The sequence below is a fragment of the Aulonocara sp. 'chitande type north' Nkhata Bay genome, linkage group LG19 (assembly GCF_057382095.1).
Source record: "Aulonocara sp. 'chitande type north' Nkhata Bay isolate Kocher_YH1m ecotype deep benthic linkage group LG19, A_spYH_male_GT1.1, whole genome shotgun sequence".
In the NCBI taxonomy this organism is placed as follows: domain Eukaryota; kingdom Metazoa; phylum Chordata; class Actinopteri; order Cichliformes; family Cichlidae; genus Aulonocara; species Aulonocara sp. 'chitande type north' Nkhata Bay.
The window spans coordinates 18,211,493-18,224,535 of record NC_141362.1 but is presented as its reverse complement, the minus strand read 5'-3'; positions in this window follow the sequence as shown (position 1 = coordinate 18,224,535).

Below are 13,043 nucleotides of genomic sequence, written 5' to 3'. Positions count from 1 at the left end.
GCCTGTCTCCATTGTTTTTACTGTTGAAAATCAAAATATAAAATAATCTGCCAGAATATTGGAGCCTCCCTCCTTTGCAGCAGATCACTCCCTACTTGTGTGAGAGAAGAGGAGAACAAATGAATGAGGAGACCTTCTTCCCCTTCCCCAAATACAACTGCAGTTCTTGGAAACTGGAGGCCTTCCCATCAGTCCTTCCCATCCCCCAACCTGCTGATGGTGTGAACCCCCTCTATTCCAGCAGTGGCTCTTTTCAAATGTGAAAGGGGGCTGTTTTCTGCACTCGGCGTGGTAACCCCAACCATTTGATGTTACCACGCCTCTGCACCACAATCCATCAGGTTTGTGACAGCGTGGATAGTATCTCATGCAGGAGAAATCCATTTCAGACACATACTTCACCCTGAAAAGTTGCTGCAGAAGCCTCATAATCTGTACTCTGTATAGACGAATAGTTTAAAATGAACAAAATGTAAGTGAGAAAAAATACACCTAAACATTAATATTGTATTTACATGATTAAACGTAACATGGGGATTTTGTTATTAAACTAAGATAACCTGAGTTAGCTCAGTCCTTTATTTATCCAGGTAAAAAAAATCCCATTGAGATTAAAAATCTAATTTCCAAGAGAGACCTGGCATCATGGCAACAAAAGTCAAAATACAAATACCACATAAGTATATAACATTTAAAACAAATACAATATTATGTACAAATGTGAAAAATAAAATAACAGATCAAATTAAGAGTGACTTTAAGAACAAAAGTAAAAGAGTTATTTTCTTGTTCCTTTAATGGACTTAAACTCCCTCAAGGTAACCAATTCTGATCATTTCAGTTCCTTCTGCAGATTATTCCAGGAAGCAGGGGCAGCGTATTTAAAAGCCGTATTTAATACAATCAATTGTATGATATTGTGAGCACGAAGGCTGTATTGGTTGTGGTTTTTACACATATAAACACATAAATAAGATGGAACCAGCCCAAGGAGAGATTTATAGATAAAGATCAACCAATGGGAGAATCTTCGAATATGCAAAGATGGACATTTAGCAGCAGCATACAAAGAACAATGATGTACACGATTTCCATAACCAGTAATAAAACGTACAGCACAATGGTACACAGTATCCAACCTCTTTAGGTAGTGGGCGGATGCATTCATTAAAAGCAGGTCACCATAATCTAATAAAGGTAAAAAAGTTGCATGAATCAAATGTTTTCTTACTTGGAGGGAGAAACAGGATTGATTTCTAAAAACACAACTGCACAAAGTGCAGTTTTTAAATGAAGTTTTCATTTTCTAAGGGAAAAAAAAACATCCAAACCTACCTGGCCCTGTGTGAAAAAAAGTAACTGTCCTCTAAACCTAATAACTGGTTGTTTCACTGTTGGCAGCAAGAACTGCAATCAAGCGTTTGCGATAAACTGGCACTGAGTCTTTCACATGGCTGTGGAGGAGTTTTGGCTCACTGTTGCATGACCCTAAACATCCTTTTTAAGGTCAAACCAAAGCACCTCAATCACTGCTCCTGCATAACTCAAGTGCAGTTGAACTTTAGGGTAGGAGTTCTCAGGGATCATCAAGATGTTTTTGGCAAATATGACAGAAACTTTTGTGTCCTTTGTGGTCAGCAGTGGTTTTCTCCTTGGAACTTTCCCATGGGTGCCATTTTCGACCAGTCTCTCTTTTCTTGTTGAATCGTGAACACTGACCTTAACTGAAGCACGTGAGGCCTGCCGTGCTCTAGATGTTGGTCTGGATTCTTTTGTGATCTCCTGAATGAATCATCATTGTGGTCTTTGAGTGATTTCGGTTGGACGGCCACCCCTGGAAAGGTCCACCAAGCTTGAAAGTTTTCTCCATTTGTGGATCATGGTTCTCACTGTCGTTCACTTGAGTCGCAAAACCGTAGAAATGTCTTGGAAACCCTTTTCAGATCTTTATTTGTGATTTAACAAGGCGCAGCCTTTACTTTTTCACACAAGGTCAGGTAGGTTTGGATAGCGGTTTCTCCTTAATGAATAAAATCATTATATTCACGAATGATATTTGTCTAATATTAAAATTTGTTTAGGCATGACAAATATAAAAGAAATTAGAAATAAGGAAGGTGATAAATACTTTTTCACAGCACTGTAGGCATGGACGTTGGGTCTCTAGTTGTCTACCACTAAGGTAGTGGTACAGGATGGGGTGTATGTGGATCAGGCTTGTTTAGAATCTGGGTCAACATCCAGCAATTTGATTCACTGACTCAGAGCTTTTTATAAGCAGTTTTTTTTTTTTGCTGCAGACAGAAGCCCTGGTGAAGGAGGCTGAAACTCAATAAAAGACACATTTTTGTTTTATTTTTTATTTTTTTTGGAATCGCATCTGTAACCGGAAGGTCGCCGGTTCAATCCCTGTCCTGGTCGTTGTGTCCCTGGGCAAGACACTTTACCCTACTTGCCTACTGGTGTTGGCCAGAGGGGCCGATGGCACGATATGGCAGCCTCGCTTCTGTCAGTCTGCCCCAGGGCAGCTGTGGCTACAACTGTAGCTTGCCTCCACTATTCATTGTGAATGAATAGTGGTATTGTAAAGCGCTTTGGGTGCCTAGAAAAGCGCTATATAAATCCAATCCATTTACTCTTAAGTCAAACTATATATGAATTGTTAATAGGTCCAGAGGTGTTTTAAGGGTGTTTTAATGCCTTAGTATGGAGATGGTTTTCTTTTCTCTACCCATATGACAAATTTTATCAGTGCTTCCACATCTACCTCCCCCCCATACCTCCCCAAGATATCAAATTATGATTTTAATCTTAAGTTTTCCCTTTACTCGAAATGAGGACGTGCTCCTTTAATCCTCTCAATTTGTAAATAGATCCAGGTGTAATATACTTTTAAAACTTTTCCAGGGTGAACGGGAAGCTTTAGGCTTGTGTAAGTGTGCAATAAAGGCTTTGTGACGAGACCCCTTTGTTTGGGGACACTGCTAACGTTTCTCGTTGAACAAATAAACATTTTTTTTTAATGTCATCTGGTGTAGTACCAGCCAGATTGGCCTCATTTTTTTTCACAATGCTTTGGCTTCACCATGACTACTGGCAATTAGGCCACAAGAACTGGGTCAGCCAGTGCCAGCAGAGAGAAAAAAGAACCTGAATGTAAGATGAAACATCATGCAGGTCATCATGAGGTGTGAATTTAATTTTGGGTTATGGAAGGTATTTTTACATCTGCTAGAAAGGTTATGTGTGTGGTTAATTTTTTTGTTTCGCTGTATAGAAGATATAGAAAATATCATAAACTAATCTGGGGACTTTATGCATGCTGGACTTAAAAGCCTCAGACTTCTCTGGTTTTTCCATGTAATGATCAATGAAAATCTCAGATTGGTTGTAGAATAGTGGCCCCTTGTTTGTTTCCGATTTAATTTTATGTTTTACATTTCTGATAAATATTTGTGCATCCAGTGGTTAAGGACAGCAATGGAAAGGTACTAATGAGTGAAGAGAGTGTTGAGAAGACGGAAGGAGTTCATGAAGAAAATAAGAAAGGAGGGTGGATCAGGATTACTAAAGAGGAATTGAGGAAAGCTATTAAGAAAAGTGTGTGTTCATGCTAAAAGCCAGATTTACAGTCTGTATTGGTGGACAACTCAAGAACCTGTCAGTTTAGCTATTAAATGGTGTGAACAGGGGCATTTCTACAGCTGTCAATACTGAATATGTATATGTAGGATTTTCCCTCTCAGATTGCAAAACATTTTGTGGGGTAAAGTTGAACCCACAACAAAGAAAACCATGTTATATTTTTCTCCTGACAGAACTGTATTATGATCGTTGAATTTATTAGTACTAGGATGCGGGACTGTTTAAAGCTGTGAGTGCTTTGCCAAAGACTATAGCTCTCTGTATCCTCACCACCATGTTTAGAGCAGAGCCCCAACATGTTTCTGGTCTCAGTACTACTTTTTATGAAACAATGTAGAAAGTAACAAAGAGCGATGGATGAAAGGGAAGAATATTTGCCCAAAACAAGATTCGTAGTAGCCATGGATGCATTACATACCATAAACGTACCTTTCACGCTCAACAGAGGAGTTTGTAGTGTTTCAGGTTTTTAATTACATTTTTACAAACGGTAAATGTACTGGTTCTCATATTGTAGTCTTCTACTCTACCTGTGCATTCATACAAGCACTTTTTTCTATACGTAAGTGCTTTCTATCTAACATTCATACTCCGATGGATGTATCGGAGAGCAACTTTGGGTTAGTAACTTGCCCAAGGATATTTGACATGCAAACTGGAGCAGCCAGGGATCAAACCACCAACCTTCCGATTAGTAGATGACCTGCTCTACCGCTTCAGCTACAAATACCCAACAAAGACATTGCTCCACACTGAAATCTGCAGAGTACAAAAGCCCTTGCATGTTTTTAATCAGCAGTGTGCACACACAGCTCTGTAAAATCACAATTTGGCTTTTATGTATAATTTTTTTAATACTCCATTATTCTTTTACATATCACGTTGACCTGCCTATAGAAATGCGTAATAATGTGATTCATGTTAGAATACTGCGTAAATCTTACCAATGTGTAATTCAGGTGTTCTTGAATGTAATTCGGGATTTTGAAGAAATCATTGTTGCACAGGGAAATGTGAGTCAGAATTTTTCCTTCAGATACCTGCATCTTCATGGCATGCAGTACAAATGTGTGCGCTTAGACATGCGGTACATGTGACAAAATAACATTAACTTCATTCATTTTATGATTATTAGGATTTGATTATAAATAATGCTTTGTGCTGTTCTATAAATCCCACATGTCAGCTGTTGGACACAGATTAGTGGTTTATTAACACAGGATTTTGCCCATATATTAAAATATACAGGTTCTCCTTCTACAACCTCACATTGATCTCAACTGACATACTGTTTCTGGAGAGACATGCATGTGTAAAACCTGCACTTGCACTGCAGTGTTTTTGTTCTATATTGCTTGCGTTCTTGTTGGGTCTTCTTAACTTAATAAGTTGCATTCCTCTTTGTATGAACTGTGTTGGTCATTATTGAAATGAAGTGGCTATGATAGTGGTCATAAATTTACACATTGTTACTAGATTACATGCAAAACCTTCTGCTCTCATCCAGCCAGGAATCTCAGTAATTTGAACTGCTTAGTAAATTTGGCCCTCAGTAGTACAGTGTGTGCAGTTAGGTATGAAATCCACTTCTAGATCCTGGTGCCAGTTGTCCATCTTCACCAAACAACCAAGGCTTCACAGCACCAACTGCAACTCTTACATGGTCAGCGGGGATGTGAAAATCAATTAGATGTACAATAGTGCCATTTTTCTTTAAATTTATTACATGCCAACTCGGTGTGATTCTGCAGGCCTCAGTAGGTGGCTTATTATTTATGCAACATTTTGTACTTTCATCCTAAGTTTCATAGACTAAATAGTAAAACTGTGATGCATGAAGTGTAAAGCTTTAAGCCTTCTCTTCAGTCTGGGACTTTTTCTGCGAAAGGATCAAAGGAGTGAAATGTGCTGATGCAGCAGCCTGTCCGCAGAGCTTCAGGCCAACCCAGGACGCATAAAAAAAATCTTGCAGTGACAATACCTACACTCTTTTTTTTCTTTTTCGAGGTCTCAGTCCTCACACCACCATGCGAACAAACGCCGAGCAACTCAACCCTGAAAGAAGAAAAATTGATGAGTCAGCAGAGAACAAGCTGAAACAACCCACTGACAAGTGGGCAAGTAGAGCATAAATATGTTCAAAGGCATGATAATAATGTTTTTTATTATACTGGATTTTGAAATTAGATTTGAAATTATTTCTTAATTGGTTGTGGTAATTTTGTAAATTTGACATGTTTAAGATAAGAAACGTCCTTTTATTGCGACTTTTTGTATTCTGGAAATCATGAACAGCTCTCAGATTTTACCAGACTGTTCTCATTCCTGGTCCAAATAACAATGTTATGTCAAAGCTGACAGTGAGACTAAGTTAGGCACAAGTTATTGGGCTGCTGCGCATGATTCACTCAGCTATGCCAATAATGACACATCGCTATAACTGCCGACTTGTCTCAACAATGAAGCTTACTGTTATAAGGACATGTTTTACCCCAAACCACAGTCTTGCTGGTTGTCCGAAGCTAATCAGTGAATAAAAGTGTAACCCTCCAAATATTTTGACTCACTGTGTTGTCTTCGTGCATAGTCATGTATTAATACATAAAACAAAAACATGTTGCACCTTCTGCATAATGGTCCATCCATCCATCCATCCATTTTCTTACACTTATCCGAGGCCAGGTTGCAGGTGCAGCAGCTCAAGCAGAGAAGCCCAGACCTTCCTCTCCCCAGCCACCTCCTCTAGCTCCTCTAACACCAAGGCGTTCCCAGGCCAGCCAAGAGATATAATCTCTCCAGCGTACAGGTACCCAGGAGGCATCCTTGTCTGATGCCTGAACCACCTCAACTGGCTCCTTTCAATGTGAAGGTGCAGCGGCTCTCTGAGCCCCTCCCGAATGGCTGAAATTCTCGCCCTATCTCTAAGGGAGAAGGCAGCCAGCCTTCGGGGGAAGCCAATTTCCATCCTTGTATCCGTGATCTCGTTCTTTCGGTCACTACCCACAGCTCGTGACCATAGGTGAGGGCAGGGATATAGATCGACTGGTAAATTGAGAGCTTCGCTTTTACACTCAGCTCTCTCTTCACCACAACAGACCGGTACAGCATCCGCATCACTGCACCGGCAGCACCAATCCGTCTGTCGATCTCCGGCTCCCTTTTTCAGTCACTCGTGAACAAGACCCCAAGATACTTACACTCCTCCACTTGGGGCAGGAACTCGTCCCTGACCCGGAGTGGGCACTCCACCCTTTTCCGGCTGAGGACCATGGCCTCAGATTTGGAGGTACTGATTCTCATTCCCGCTGTTTCACAGTTGGCTGCAAGGCGAGCTGGAGGCCATTACCTGATGAAGCCAACAGAACCACATCATCTGCAAAAAGCAGGGATGAGATCCTGAGACCACCCAAGTGAAAGCCTTCCACCACTTGGCAACGCCTAGCTCCAAAGTACGGTATGGACCAATACTTTATCCAAACATGGTAATTTCTGGCTCCAAAAATTTAACATGATGGAGACAAAAATGCTTATTTTGCGAGACTTCAAATACAGTGGACACTGTCATCTTTTATATACAGTCTTTGGCTGTGATGTGCCAATGTGACACCTCGATATGTCCTAGGTGGCAGACATTATTTTATGGGGACTCTGCAAAACCATCTTGCCCCTTGTGTGTCTTTCTCACATACTTCGACGTTAGAGATCCACCTGTCCTTACTGGATTCCTACGAGCTAGAACTTCATGGAACCAGCAGCTCTGGAAAGACATAACAGTCTTCATCTTTCAGATCACTTTTTTCATGATACTTTTTTTACTTCTCCTCCATTTGAATAATTCCAAAATCAACCTGCAGTTACAAATTCACTGAGTGGTGTCCACTAAAAACGATTAAGATTTAATCTTGAGTACATTCATCTACGAGTTGACACAGCTTGCCTGGAATGCAGGAATAGGATCACATCAGTGATTCTTGTCAATGAACAGCCAGTCAGCAAGCACTCACAAGAACAAACCTTTAATTGCCTTTTTTTTTTAATGTATTGTGGTAACACGCCTCACTTTAAAGTCAAACCTAAATTACAAGCCTCTCCATGCCTGTGGATTTAATGGAAATGCAAATACATTCTTTCACTGGAATTTCTTAGTCATACTCAGTAGTCCCATTCTTGTTTTATCTTGCTTTATTTCAGTATGCAATACTGTAATAAAACTAGTTCTGACAGTAGGGTGTGTAACCTCACTCCTCCTGTAAAAGGTGCCTAGTTGTGTTGCAATCGTTTTAGCTCTAGGCAGCGGTCGGGTTGGATTCTGTGGTCTCACCTGAGCTTTAAGTTAATTAAATTATCTGCATGTTTTGTTGCAAGTCACACTGTCTAATCTGAAATGAAGCAATGTAAACAAACACCGCAGGTACCATCCACTACACCAAATGGTATGCAGGGAAACATTAAGATTCCCGGTCTGATCCTCAGTCTGAGCCGGAAAGGTCGAGTCCATTTAAATGGATGAGTGAATTAGCTGTTGCTTTAGACAACAGATTTATACAAAGTGAATGTACATTCGCTTGTTATCCTGTTCTTTATTTTTTTTTATTTTTGTCAAGTCATAATTAATAACTGCAGTTGCAACTCTGGTCAAAGCTCAAAAGACAAAAGCAGTTCAAGCATGACCTGAAAGAAGAATAATTCTTCTTTTTCTTGTGAAAAAACAAAGTTATATATTTTGCTTCAGAACCTAAAAAAAGTACTTAGGCAAGAGCACAGAAGGCAAAGTGATAGATGGATGGAATCAGAAACAAAATATTCCAGAACCATGAGAGCAATTAGTAGCTCAAATTCTCGACTATTAAGAACTACTGAGAATGCTTGCTGGCGAGGAGACAAGGGGTGGCCCATTCAGCTGTCACGCATCAGTAATATTCATAGAACCAGTGTTACATCTAGTAACAACTTAATTCAAGTGGAACTTTGGAACCTTGGTGACAGAAATACTTCCTCTTAAACCTGTTTCTCTTAAACCTTGGGCAAGGGGAAGGTTACACCCAGGACAGGTCTCCAGTTTATCGCAGAGTTTTACATTTTTATTTTATTTAAATATTAAGTTATCTTTAAAGCTTTATCAACAATTAAAATTGAAGAGTTAATAAAGTTCTGTATTTTCTAATTAGTTTTTATTTTAGTGCTGTCAATAGATTTAAAAAAATAACTAATTAATCACATAATTTTCTGTAATATAATCGCGATGAATCGCAAATACTTGATTAATAGCTTGGTTGCATTTAGATTTTTTTCAACTTTATATTTAAGCTTGTAACTGACATTTGAAGTAAATGCAGAATAAATACAAAGAATGTATGCTCTAATTCAAAAAGAATTTGAATAGTTTTCTTAAATCTTTTAACACAGGGTCTCTCCTGTGAAATACAACTTTAAAAAATTAAAATGTTTAATCAGATTCATCGCAGCGTTACTGTGGATTAATTTTGATTAATCACGATTAAATATCATTCATTTTTATTCTATATTATTCTATATTTATTTTTGCTTTTTGCAGACTCACGAAAAAAGGGAAAATATGCGCTCTTAACATGTTTATTGAACATCATGAACATTTATCTTAACAAAAAACTCTGTAAACATTTATCCACTCTCTCTCTGTCACTCTTGGGGGAAGCACTTCAAGTCCTTGAAACGAGGAACCAAAGCTATGTAAAGTGCATGTTCTCAACAATATTAAAATGGCCTGTATTTGTATAGCGCTTTACTAGTCCCTAAGAACCCCAAAGCGCTTTACACATTCAGTCATTCACCCATTCACTCACACATTCACACACTGTTGATGGCAAGCTACACTGTAGCCACAGCTGCCCTGGGGCGCACTGACAGAGGCGAAAAACTAAAACTAATAGTGAAACTAATAAGAGGTGTATTAATAGGTCTGCCGTTTGTTGCAATTCACTTGGTATTGTGTCAGTACTGAGCAGGCTGACGCATTAGCCAAAGTCCTAGCAGCATCGCAGACTAACGTATGCTTCGTGTCAATGTGATATTTGAAGCTGGAAGTGCTTCGATGAAAAGAAATTCCTTCTTGCACAATGTGCATAATACTTTATGTCGGTTGATTGTTCCGTCTTGTTTGGTTTTTTTAAACTCAAATTTCCCATTGAGAGGGCCAGTATGCGTTTATCATCTTCCCTATTGAGTTGACTGGTTCAGTTCAACTGCCAGTCACTACAAGATCAACTGCCCATTTGCGCATGTGCAATGGTAACTCTACTTGGACAAACTGCTCTAAATGCTTTGACAGAAACATTTCAGGTATTTTGAGTCATTCTGCACTTCAGATGCGTTAATTGCGTTAAAAATTTTAATCACATTGACCGTGATGGCGGATTAATTTGCGTTAACGCGTTAATTTTGACAGCAGTATTTGATTTATTTATTTTTACTTTTTGTTTTTAATTCAGTCTAGCTCCATTTAGTTTTCAGAGTAGTTTTTTTTATTTCAGTTTAGCTTTTATTAGTTTCCCTATTAGTTTTAGTTTTTTTTTAATTATTACTGTATGGAGGGCATGCATCAGAGGCAAGATGTAGGTGGACTATAGGTGGACTTTCCAGTAGACAGTAGACATCCAGTCTCTATCAATGACTCATCAGGCAAGTTGTAATAACATTTTTTTTTTTTACCAAGCTGACAGATATTAGAACTAAAAATATTTCCTTTACATTTTTTATATTATTTTGTTTTTATAATTTATATTAAAAAAATTATGTTTGGATTTATCCTTATGGCACCCATACAAAAATGATTTGGCTCCCTGTAAAGGATCCAAATAAATGTATGTTGTCTTGGCCTTTTTAATAGAAATGCTCTCAAACTGTAACACTAGTTCAAACCAGACTGCAGTCCATTCTTGTGAGAAAACTGAAAATTCTTTTCTTATTCTCAACTGCTTATTATTCTCCCATCCCAACAATGGACTCTTCTCACTGTTGAGGTCTGGGAAGCGCTTCCGCTCCCTTAAGGCCAAAACAGAGAGAATGAGGAGGAGCTTCTTCCCCCAGGCTATTCGGGCCCTGAACCAGGTGTAGGACTGGACTCTCCCAAACACGTCACTATAAGACTGGACTCTCACACACGTCACCACACGCACCACCACACATTTCCTATAATCCTATAATTCCTATAATTTATAATCCTTATCTTTATAATCTCTTCTGCTATTTGCACATTCTTTACTGTAAATTCCTAAGTTAATTTGTAAATTTTTGTAGTAAACTGTAAATTGTAAATATTGTAAAACTTTTCTTCTGTCATTTAATGGTCGGGCATTGTACAGCTACAAGCATTTCACCCCCATGTCATACTGTGTATGGTTGTGTGTGTGTGACAAATAAAATTTGAATTTGAATTTGAATTTGCTGCAGAAACATACACAGAAACTCTAAAACTGTCAGTCTGTCAGCTGATCTGTGCACAACGAAAATCAAAAGAAATGAAGAGAAATAACAAAGCCAGATACAGCGATCCACGCAGGCACCAAAGCCCTTAACACTGTGCTGTATCTTGTGGGTGGCCAGTAACAATTATGCTCCTTGTTTTTGGTAAGGCCTTGGAAATGTGGGGGAGAGGCCACACTGGTACACAGACGTGCTAACGGAAAGTCCAGACAAAGCGAGATACAGACATTACAGGAAGAGGAGAAGGAGAGGGGAGAATCATGGGCAATTTGTGGGAAAAAAAATTACAAGAAATGAATAGCTGGAGTGCATGGAAGTAGTTTGCTATAAATGTTGCTTTAATGTTCTTTTGTTTTTGATCTTGTGATTTTGAAGAAGCTGATAAACATCTCCTGAAAATTAATTTGTCCCCATGTGTGCCCACTTCCTGCCTGACAGGCATGGGGCTGAAAAGGACGTGCATGCCTACTGGAAGTTCAGATTCAGGGCACGACTATAAGGAAAACTGCCGTGTATGAAAATAACTGAAGATTATGTCATCATGCAAGGTTGCTGCTAAACCTCACTTTAACTTTCTGACCAATCCACAAAGGGCTTCACTTTGTAGGTTTTTGGAATAACTTACATCATTCACCAGCCCTGTAGAAGATTTGAAAGGAAACTCTGTAGTGCAAAGAGTAAAATACTGTCCTGATTACAGCCTCAAGACCTGGAAAAGATATTAACTTAAGCCCACAGAAACAGTATGTGGTCCTCACGAAGTCCTAAAGTTTCCTGCAAAATGCCTGTGCAACATTTCCACATGTACTATTGGGTCACACTAACCAAATCCTTCGTTTTCCTCCATTTAGTAATGTCTGCTTGCAAACCAAATGTCTATGAAAGCAACCTTTGGACTGATTAGACTGTGCAATGAGGGGAAAATGTCTGGAGTCTGGCTAAAAAGCATTTTACTGCCTTGAAGTAGAAGCTTCATGAAAGTATTCTTTTCAATCCTGAACACTATTTTTAGTGGGATGTGTATTTTTCTATTCACAGAAAGTTTTTTTCTGAACTAAGCTGGACATAAAAATGTGCCATCATTCTGTGAAAATGGGGGATTACGTAAACAGCAGCTGTAATTACACTGTTACAATTACCACTGTGGTGCTGTACAAAGGGAAAATTACACAAATATTGTCTCACTGTCTAAATACTTATTCACCCAATTGCATATATATATATACACACAACACCTGACTTCACAGAGCTGCTCTGGCATCTGTGCTTGTGTTGACACTTCTGAGTCATCCTGTGATCTCCTTTAATCTCATTATACAGGTCAGGACGTCAGAGTGCGTCTAAACAGACTGCCGTCAGGTCACGGTCTGAGATTGTGCTGCCAATGAGACACAACACACTGCTGCAGTCTGGCAGCATAAATGAGCATCTCTGTGATTAACACAAAATCAAGTGTACGATATATGACAAGAATATATTAGTATCTCCGAGTATCAGTTTATTAGTATATTAGACACAGATCAGTAACTCATCAGCCTAGCTTGTCTTACTAACATTAAAAGTTAAGGCATAATGCTAGTGGATTTGTTTATTTGCTTTTATTGTTATTCATTCCCCGTTTTGAATCATAAAAACAAAGATAACATAAATTTATTTAAAAGAAAACCCCAGCTTGCTATGTTAGCACTTTAAACCTAATGGCTAACAAGCTTACAATTGTCAACCAGTGAGTACACCCAGGTTTATCCTGCACTGATGGACTATAATTTACAAAATTAAAAGCAGGTTTTAGTCGACATGACCTAATATTAGTGATTGAGCCCAAACGTCACCAGAAAATTGTTTACCTAGCTCAAAGATGAAGAGAGCGGTAGATTGTTTTTTTATACAACTGAAAGTCTTTTTGGAACAAGATGATTCGCCCACTGCTAACCAGT